Raw genomic sequence first — 11,820 nt, forward strand, 5'->3', positions numbered from 1 at the left:
CCAAATGCTGCAGGGAGACGTCCGTTGGGCGACCCTCTGCAGATGTGCAAAGGGACTATCGATACGGTGACTTTTCGTCATTTTAACATTATGCGGAAATGACAGCTACCCGAACCCAGGCATACAGAATAGGGACAGTGAACGTACACACCATTAGATCGGCCGTGAAACAGCGATTGTTTAGGGACATATATACGCGTCGGATGTGGATGTACTGATGGTGCAGGAAATTTACATTCCTGAGTTCCAGGAAGTACATGGATACATCTCATACACCTCGCCTCACTCGAACAACGGCAGTGGATCGGCGATATTGGTCCGGGACGGGATTCCAGTTCGCGACCTGTTATAGCTGCATTCGGTACGAGGACTGGCGATAACTGTTAATGGAATTTGTATTCTCAATGTTTATGCCCCTTCCGGCACAGACAGTAGACGGGCGCGTGCGAGACATTATTCAGAAGAGATTTACCGGCAGTTTCGATCATTTCATTATAGATTATGACTTCAATTGTGTTTTAACCCAAATAGACCAGACTGCACATTGCATTACCTGTCGTGAACTGCAACTGCAATGCCGGGACCTGGAGTTAAGCGACACCTGGGACAGGATTCATAGGAATCGTGAAGGATATACTTTTTTTAACAGTAACTCGGCGAGCAGACTTGATCGAATATATGTTTCGGTTGGCCTACGGGATAAGATGGTTGACGCGGAACGATGGCCTGAGGCATTTACTGATCATCTGGTTTACATTTGTACTTTGTTGGCAAAGTGTGTGGAGAAGCTCAATTCGTCACTTTTGTCGGACACTAAATGTCGTCAGAGTGTCGAGGAGATCTGGGCCACAGGTCAACGCCGTCTGCCAACATATGCGTCAGTACTTCAATGGTGGCTCGAGTGTACTAAGCCAGCAATAAGATGAGCTCTCATACACTATGGTCAGGATGAGAGGAGATGGCAAAGAGACACTCTTGATTATTATTACACCATGCTTCGTGAGCTGTCATTCCAGGTGCTATCTGCAGAACATCATGCAGAAGTTCATTGTGTCAAGGCACAAATCCTATCGATCACGCGACGACGACTGGGTGGCATCCCGATACGGGCCAGATGTCTCGATACCATCACTGCGAAACATACCTTGATGCATCATGTGTCATGGGAACACAAACGTTACCGCTGGGCATTGGTCACAGTTCTCCACGGTTTAGATGTCTGTCAACTGACAACACAACAGGACATTGCAAATGAATTTTAAAGCATTTCTGCCACCTATATGCCGGAACACCGACGGGCCGTCTAGTGGGGGAAGACATGCTGCAACACCTGCAAACGACATTGACAGAGACAGATAAGGCAGCACTTATGGAGCCACTCACAGAGGATGATACAAAGGTGGCACTCAAAAAGATAGCGGTCCATAAATCACCAGGGCCAGATGGGATTATGTTAGAGTTTTATCGCGAATTCACGGACATGATGATGCCACAATGAGTGTCGATGTACATTGAGACGATGCGTCCTGACATGCGCCTACCGTCGGAATTTGTGACGGGGTTTCTTCTTCCCATCCCGAATATGGTGGGGAGTCTCAGTGTTAATCAATATCGGCCTCTCACTATGCTAAACACCGACTATAAAATCTTTGCACGTCTACTAGCGTCTCGTCTCAAACTGGCGCTATCCAGGACGATATGTCCTAATCAGGCTTGCCTAGGGGTGCGAAGCAACATCTCCTCGGCGTTAAGTGAATATCGTGACGTTATCGCCCTTGCGGAAACGTGTAGAATGCGAGCAGCGATGATATCTGTGCACTTCGATCGTGCGTTCGACAGGATACACCATGACTTCTTGGTGTCAATCATGATCCGAATGACAGTTCCACCTGTTTTCACCTCCATAGGGTCTCCATCGACGGTGATGGTAAAAGGTATGTAAGAGGGCTCGATTCCCATTAACAGCTTGGTTCGACAAGGGTGCCCATTCTCCATGATGCTATTTGCGATAGCACTCGAGCCGCTGATGTGTGTTATGAGCCGCTCGCTTACTGAGATAGTGCTTAATGAGAACTCTTTCGTTTGTCGCCCATAAGCGGACGACCTGACCCATCTTGTCAGATCAGGACGTGAAGTGCGTCAGGCTGTCGAGCATCTAGACTTTTACGGGACAGGCAGTGTCGTTAACATGACGAAATCCAAAATTATGCACATTGGACGAGGTCTGGAAGATGTACTGGGACCCTTCAGACGGTGGAATTGCTGAGATTTCTGGGGATCACATTTACCTGTTCACTACGGTGGTCGGCGGCTTCTGCAGAATTTTCGTCTGACGATACGCAGCAACTCACTGAGAGCCTTTGGCATGATCCAGCGCGTGGCATACACCAACGTTCACATAGCGCCTAGACTGCCCCATTTAGCGCAGATCCTACCAGTACCGAAGGGTATTGCGGACCGCCTCGTGGCTGCCTTTGGTTATTATGTTAGTACTGGGATGTTATTTAAGATCAAATATGACACGTTAACCCTACAGTTCCGGAACGGTGGCCTCAGCCTCACAAACGTGTGCTTTACATGCGAGCAATGATTCGAAATTGGCAACAACGAAAGCATACCATAACATCAGCTCTGATAGAAATACTTGTTCCGCCTTCGTACGAACCCCCGATACCGGTGGGCAACATATCGCCTTCTCTTGCACACATTGCCTCATTTCTTGTTCGTCTGAAAATACCTTCGACGAGAATATCCACGACTCGGGAGATCTATCGGTGCTTGATGGCTCACCTTGGCCGCAACGTAATGGAATTCAAATACCCAACGAGAACTTTGAAGCACATTTGGTGTGCAGTGCATACTCCATTACAGTCAACAGCAGCGAGATCGATGTGGTATATTCTTATAAACCGAAACTTGTGGCCAAGAGTCGATTACATACAATTCATATGGTCGATTCTCTTCGTTGCAGAAACTGTGGACTGTTAGCGACGGAAGAACATGGTTTAGTGTGTGGCGCAGCGAAGGACGTCTGGATGCTGACGCGTCGAATACTGCCCTTCCTTCGGCACACTAACTACACAGAAATCACATCAGATGCACTTTTTCTACCGGACAAGACTTTTTCTCCCAAACAAAAGACGTATGCGGTCAATTGGATCGCTGCATATGCGACGAAATATTTGTTTTCGTACGATATTACGCCAGTGATCGATTATACTTACAAGAACAACAAGGTTAGGTTAGGTTAGGTTGGGTTAGGTACAGAGTCATACGAAATACAGGACTTACTTTTCCAATTTTTTAGAAAGTGTTTTTCACAACCCGCTCGACTGCTGGTGTGTCCCAGAAATGAGAAGACTCTTGCAGCAGAACGACTAGAGAACGTACTGCACGGTTCAAATATATTGGCATGTTGCACACTGAGAAGACAACTGGCCACCACTTGTTGCCAGCAGATATTACTGGAATATGTTAACGTGTAAAAAAAAGGGCTATGGTAAACACCGAAACCGCCTCAGATAATGATCCTTCGAATGGTCGACGCAGAAGAAATACATGCCGCCCACAATGGCAGGTGTTGTGGACTGGCAAGACAGCCAATCCACAGTCACGGGTAACCGAAAGGCACGCGCTTAAACTCACGCAGGCTGGCGTGAGGTCTGAAACAGGATACGTAATGAATGCTATAAAGAAAAGTACGTAGCTGCTGGAATACTTAACTTTAATCCACAATTGGTGAACATTGGCTTGTTGATACAGTATATGCGTCATTAGATACATAGCAAAGGATAATTGGCGCCTTGCTAGGTCGTAGCAATTGACTTAGATGAAGGCTATGATAACTATCGTCTCGGCAAATGAGAGCGTAATTCTCAGTGAACCTTTCATAGCAACGTCGGCTGTACAACTGGGGTGAGTGCCAGTAAGTCTCTCTAGACCTGCCGTGTGGCGGCGCTCGGTCTGCAATTACTGACAGTGGTGACACGCGGGTCCGTCGTATACTAGCGGACCGCGGCCGATTTAAAAGGCTACCACCTAGCAAGTGTGGTGTCTGGCGGTGACACTACAGCAGGTATGGTGAAGATTATATGGCCGGATGCCATGCCAGATTCATGATGCGACACCGCGTGCTGCAGGGATTGTGATGCTGATGATAACTTTATTTTCACTCCCGCCTGTGACAAGGATTGTCATTTACTTTATTCATGTAAAAAAAAGCGGCCTTTACGTTGATTTTATGGTTTCAAAACTGTTTTTGCTGTCTCGACCCTTTACTTATCCCTAGGACAGCACAATTATATGAATAAAGATTGTTTGTTTACCCTGTCTTCCTGTTCCACGGAAAAAAGGGGGGGGGGGCGGGTTAGATTCCCAGCAGGGGGCTTGGTGTTAAAAAAAGCGCAACAGCCAAGGTAACTGGCTGGGAAGCGGAGAACCCGGGTTTCAGGTCTCGAGGAAACCTAGCGGATGTTGTTCTTCTGATTGGTATTTTTCCCTACCTCTATTGAGAGGGATAGGAGGGTTAATAATGTATGTAAATCAATAAAGAATAATAAAAAGGTAGGCAAATAAATTTCTCAAACCTAGTGGTATACTAAACAACTAAAATGTTACTCCTGGTCGCTTTACAATGTCTCTTCCAGTCACTGTTACGTCTCCTCACTTTTCTTGGAACAACTAGATGGATGGTAATTGTGATATAAACGTTCTAAACAAATATACTCGCGGCACCAAGAACATCTAATGAATGCAATCTTTCGACAGCTATACTGTTCCTTCCGAAGAGTCGACGAAAAACAAACTTGGTTTACACTTAAAAATATGTCTTTTTCGGGCATTAATTTTGATGTGTACCACGCATACGATATGAGTGCCTGAAAAATCGCTGCTGAAAGTTGGTTATGAATTATGCTGTGAATAGTGACTGCATCCGTGCGGTTGTGCAATTCCCGCTGGGTTTCCAGAAGCACACTGTAATTCTGAAGCCTCGAAAAATTTTTTTTAATTCGGTGATAGAAATAAACATCACACTGATGTCACATGGTGTGAAGTTTGGCTGTATTACTTTTACCTTGCACGTCGGTTGACCCTCGTCATCGATAAACACGGTGTCAACCATTAGAGTATTAGTTTGTCCGCCCCAGGAATCCAATATTAGACAAATCTTGTTATGAACAACCTATAGTTTTAAAACGTTCTTAAGAAATGTTCTGTAAATCGCATTCGTCTATTTCCCGGATTTGGTGCAAGTAATGTAAACATTTTTCAACGAGTCGGTTAAGTGATTGACCTCTTTTATAACACGAGGACCAATTGTAACATTCGTTTCTTGTAAACACAGGACAGACTTTTCCAGAGGCTGTGGTTGGCATATTACGCCATGTACGAATGTGTTAGTTTTTTTTGACTACCAATTGCAACATGAGTTCGTTTTCTCCCTGATGCGATAACGCGCGTGTAATGTTCACCCTATACTTGCATCCTGTTTGATCAGTGTTGATCACGTAATCACGATTAAAACCGGTCATAAGTGACGCCGTTTGTGTGCTGAAAAGAGCCGCCACTTTCTGTACATTGTCTATATTTTCTACTTCCTTGTGGGAGACGCATTTAGTGACGTGCCGTAGACGAATTTTATATTCCGATTTGAAATTCCTTGCCCAAGATAATGATGGAGCAAACGTAAAAATCCTTGTTGGTCGTATATTGAAGCGCTGCACCCGCAGCCCACTCCTGGAGTATTTCGTTGTTACATTCTCATTACGACGACGAGATTCGACAAATCGGCCGTACGTCCACTTATTTATCGCCTGGTATTTGTTGTATCTTGTCCCTCCTTTAACGGTATCTTTCTCCCACAATTTCAGGTCCTTCTTCCTTTTCAGGGCAGTTGTTGCTCCATTTTTTTCAGTGTTTGTAGGTTCCAATTTGGATAGTTCCTGGCTAGCGCTACCGCCTTTACTTTTACTTCAAGGGGTATAGCGCCGTAGTTCAATCGTTTAGTAACCGATTCGTAATACTCATCGGGAACAGATGAAGCACAGATTGTCTGCGACGTGGACATTTCCAAAGTGTTATAAGCATTTTACGATTAACTAATCGTGATATCTTGCATTGTACAGTTCTTCAGTATCGACAAAAGTCATTTCGTTCGTGAGCTCCAAAAATCGCTTGACGATAGCCGCTCCTATCAATCTGGAACGCCGAGAAACAGAGCTGCCTGCTTCCGGTAGTGCACTGATAATACACCTGTCTTGCAACACTTTTACAAACCAAAACGCAGTGTTGGCAACTTCCAGTTTGCCATCGTCTGTGACAGGTTCGCAACTATAAATTTCAGCGCTAGTTGAAGGGTGTACATCCTCCATTATTCAGATTATGCAACTTACAGACATGACACAACACACAATAACTAATTACTATGGCGTAAACGGAAAAGCTAATTGCTACAAACTACATAAAGTACAAGTCATATGTTACTAACGGAAGATCACTGTATTCTTTCACAAAACATATTTTATTCGGCGGATTAACGATGAAAAATCATTACATGTATCCTCGAGGTACACTGCAGCCTAATGACGGAAAACAACTCTTTCCGACTGACTTCTATAAGGTTCAAAACTATGATGTGACGAAAAGGCAACCGGGACAACGTAACTCCCCCCATGCCTTGCTGTAAACAAGCTACATGTGGCCCGTCATGAGGAATTCGCAGCACTCTTACTCGGAGTTGTTTTCATTTGACAACGTTCAAATGGTTCAATTGGCTCTGAGCACTATGGGACTTAACATCTGTGGTCATCAGTCCGCTAGAACTCAGAACTACTTGAACCTAACTAACCTAAGGACATCAGACACATCCATGCCCGAGGCAGGATTCGAACCTGCGACTGTAGTGGTCGCGCGGTTCCAGACTGAAGCGCCTAGAACCGCTCGGTCACACCGGCCGGCTCATATGACAAGGCTTAAAAGTTTAATTCTTTACTAATTAACGTCGTTTGGGAAATTAGATTGCTTACCGTATTACTACTATTATTCCTTGTTGAGTTGCGTACCTTATTAACCCTCCTATCCCTACGAATGCTGATGCGAAAAACTGCAATTTAAAAAAATGAAAACCTTACAGTTTCCTCGAGTTTCGAACCCGGGTTCTCCGCTTCTCAGCCAGTTACTTTGGCCGTTGCAATACCACGTTGATCCATTCACTCAGTTTTTTTTTTTTTTTTTTTTTTTTTTTTTTTTTTTTTTTTTTAAGTACAGAGAGCAGCTAACCCTCTGACCGAACACGCTGAGTTGCCGTGCCGGCATGATACCAGTGCTCTCGGGAAAAGCGTTTGCAATGTGGGTACGTAAGCGGCAGTTGCAAAAGTTTCTTTCCTCGATTTCTGGAGAAGTATGCGTTTGCGGACCCCACACTTACTGATGAAAAATGCTTTATTTACAATTGTCTGTCGATCCCGCCAATTTTGAGTCGATCCCTAATCATAACCTTTAGGGGTGATTTTCACAAAAGCAAGAGTCCTTCATTTTAGGTTATACACAAGCGACCAGCCAAATTTGAGGTTTGTGAGGCAAAGGGCACCGAGGTCACTGGGTCAACAGGGATCAAGTTCTCCCTCCTCTCACTCCCGCCCCTTGCATCTTAAAGTATATTGAGTCGTGGGAGTACTGTCACGCACTCATTGTTCACTGTAGCGAAAGGATCACCATGAAATTGCAGCAGAGGTCGAGCAAGAAGAAGAAGAAGAAATGTAAGTAACCGTTCATCCTTTATAGTTTTATGATAAATTATTGTTGTTAATATTTTATTTGTTAAACTTACGTATTTTTGTTCCAACAGTGCAGCATGTCCCTGATGCCGTACTAGCGGAAACACTGGACCACTAGAATTACTACTATCTGCGCCACCACAGCGGTCTTTCAGGTTTATTGGCTTATCTTGCACTGCAACAGCCACAACAGCAGCAGCCGTCAGAACAAGCTCAGTTAAGCACTTCCAGACTACTATTATTCGCCAATTAGACTGATAGCAGATTCAAACATGTGAAGGTAGACCTGGCGCCTGATAGTGGCTTTTACGAATTATTGTTAGTGAAGACTGCCGAACAGTTCAGTACTGGAGTATAGGATTCATGGTATGAGTGGGACTACCTGTGCAGTATGATGGAATAAATCGAAACAAAGATGACAACTGAGTACAATGCATCACTTACTTTTATTACCGGCCAAATGTCTGGAAGAAGGGTGTCTGTAGTCGATATGTATGGGGAAGCAATGCTGGAAACAACTTCAGGAGGCACATCTACAGGGTGTTACAAATAGGTACGGACAAACTTTCAGGAAACATTCCTCACACACAAATAAAGAAAAGATTTTATGTGGACAAGTGTCTGGAAACGCTTAATTTCCATGTTGGAGCTCATTTTAGTTTCGTCAGTATGTACTGTACTTCCTCAATTCACCGCCAGTTGGCCCAATTGAAGGAAGGTAATGTTGACTACGGTGCTTGTGTTGATATGCGACTCGTTGCTCTACAGTACTAGCATCAAGCACGTCAGTACGTAGCATTAACAGGTTAGTGTTTGTGGGGCGGCGGGTGGAGTTATTGTTATTAAATGTAGAATGTAATGTGGAAAAGATGCATTTCCCGGCCGATGAACCATATGTGGGGCGGCGGGTGGATATGTTTGTTATTAAATGTTTTGTATTTATTTCCCGGCCGATGCACCATATGTGCGGCGGCTGGTGGAATTAATTGTTATTTAAATATGTTCCTATTATTTATTTAATGCTGTTGTTTGCCGTTCTCAACACTGGCTCTCTAACTACAATATTGGCAACCAGAAAGTGATTAGCAAAACGTGAAGCCTGTAATTAGAATTCCTAGTGCCCACTTCATCTGAGAAATACACTTATAGCTACAGCTTATAGCTCTGAGGAATTAGGAGATTGTCTGAGATTCATAATCAAAAACGATTCTCTCTAAAATGTTCACTATATTCTGAAAGTCACAGACCAAAAAAGGATCCACACAATCCAACTACCAGAGCAGTTCAGAGTCTAATGCGCTGATGCAACTATAACTGTTCAAATTAAAGGTTTAAGTGAATGCTCGCCATAATTTGATGATAATGTTCATCAAATGCCACGCTAAATAATGGTAGAATGTCTGTCCCGTGGCGGCACGTGAAAATACGACATACGCAAACTGAAGATAGATCATTAAAGTTATGCCAGAATTAACACTTCCCTCGAAGTCGATTTCATGGTTACGCGTATCCCGAGTAACTTATAATGGCATCTGAGGCTCTTTATAGCAATGATACCCATGCGACGCGACTCCCGGCACAGATGGTGCGCTAATCAGCGTCTGGAGAGAACTGGGGCCTTTCTTTCTCACGCAGCATTCTTATATACAAAGCCACGGTGCGGACAGCTAAGGGAACGCCTGATCAAATCTGCTCTCCCGACTAGCTGCTGGGCTAGTAGTGCACCACTTCAAGTTATCGAATAAATCATTGCTTCCTTTGCTGATGGCCGATGAAGCTCTCAATTTAAATGTGCAATCAGCACACAGGTAAGTAATCATAATAAAAGTCTGACGTGGCTAAGTCAAATATTTTGGGCGAGAGAATTAATTTAATTGCACTACACGCAGTAGACGAGCTCTGAACTTGCCCTTTGGAGATGCGCTATCACTATAGTTTTATAGTTATTCAGTTGAAATTTCTCATGTCTTTATGATTATAGCGGATCTCCCTTCTACTTAAATTTGAACATCCTAGCTGTATTTATTCGCCTACTTCATCTATCTTGCTTCCTTAATTTCTAAGACAAAAACCAGAAAATCGTGAATTTCAACTAAAATTTTAATTTGTGAGATCCAGAATATTGTTTCTACTAAATTATTATGAAAAAGGAATCTAAATATAAATTTTTAAGTTTCTAGCTCTTTTCTGTTGCGCCAATGATTTTTACAGAAAACATCCAAATTTCTAAAGTTATTGAACTGATATTCAACACATATTGATTTAGTATTACTCCTGACATGCTAGAAGCGTTTCAGGTTATTTACTTGATTTTTAAACTATTGCGCAACATTTATGACGTCAGAGCTAGTTACAGTGGACTGGCTGGTACACAATGGAAAGACTGATGTGAATTTTATACGGCGTGAGTAGGCTGCTTCCCGTTCATCACGAACGTGGTTTTCAGTCAGTGCAATGTTTACAAACGCGGAGTTGGCAGATGCCCATTTGATATATGGACTAGCATGGGGCAATAGCCATGGCGCGGTACATTTGTATCGAGACAGATTTCCAGAATGAAGGTGTCCCGACAGGAAGAAGTTCGAAGCAATTGATCGGCGTCTTAGGGAGCACGGAACATTCCAGCCTATGACTCGAGTTTGGGGAAGACCTAGAACGACGAGGACACCTGCAATGGACGAGGCAATTCTTTGTGCAGTTGACGATAACCCTAATGTCAGCATCACAGAAGTTGCTGGTGTACAAGGTAACGTTGACCACATCACTGTATGGAGAGTGTTACGGGAGAACCAGTTGTTTCCATACCATGTACAGCATGTGCAGGCACTATCAGCAGCTGATTGGCCTCCATGGGTACACTTCTGTGGATGGTTCATCCAACAGTGTGTCAATCCTCACTTCAGTGCAAATGTTCTCTTTACGGATGAGGCTTCATTCCAACATGATCAAATTTTGACAAACCCTGATACAAATGTACAATATATAAAATCTACTTTAAAAAATTTAAAATAAAATTTCATAAAAAATTTACATTACCAGTACACTATAATTTAAAAAATCAATTCTATAAAATATAGTAAGACAAAATCCAACAAAATTATTTATATTAAATAATTAAATAAACAAAAAATAAATATAATAAAATAAATTATCAAGATATCCTGATTTGCACAGAAAAATTCTCAGTGTAATGAAACACTTTACTAATACGTTATATCTTGAACCTCTTCCTAGATACACTTTCCAGTACATCTACTATGTTACGTCTTATCTCATCTAAATTGAAGCTACTTTAAAATAATCAAAATAGAATAATCAATAATGAGAGCGATGGGTGATGTGTACACACCTCAAAGCCACTATCAGTTAAATTAAATAAATAAAATTACAATCAAATCCACCTTCATTAACAGTATTTCACCATCAGTTATAAACAAAAATCTATTGTAACCCACCTCCTCTTAACTATAAGCTGCACCTTGACCTGAAATATTTTATAATTATAAATCTTGAGAATTATAACTCTAAAAAGATTCTATGATAACGGAGATATACAAACAAATAAATTAATTAGAGTAAATCGTGTGTAATCATTCACGGGGTAGGTTCCTCTGAATGGAATGAGATACCGCCAAATTCTATGGGTTTAAAGACCTTAACTAATAGTACCCTGGTAAATATAATTAACATTTAAAATAATAGGGTATCTAATCGCAATTTATTATTTAAATTTCGTAGATTCATAAAAAGAGCTACAAATAAATTTTACCATTTCACCTTACAAATTTATATTTTAACCCTAATAATATAAACAACTGATTTAACGAATAACATTCACTTGTATCAATCGTATGACCGTGGGTGCTGGCACGAATTATGCCGATACTAAATCAATTGCTAAACCCAAAATCACTTGATAATTAAATCAAATTACTGCAAAAAGAACATTTAGTTTATCAAAACTTACATATAATACAAAGAAAAAGTGAATAAACAAACAAAAAAAACTTTTAGGAACAAAAATTAAGAAATTTAAAAATTAACC

This window comes from Schistocerca piceifrons, chromosome X (genome assembly GCF_021461385.2).
Source record: "Schistocerca piceifrons isolate TAMUIC-IGC-003096 chromosome X, iqSchPice1.1, whole genome shotgun sequence".
In the NCBI taxonomy this organism is placed as follows: Eukaryota; Metazoa; Arthropoda; class Insecta; order Orthoptera; family Acrididae; genus Schistocerca; species Schistocerca piceifrons.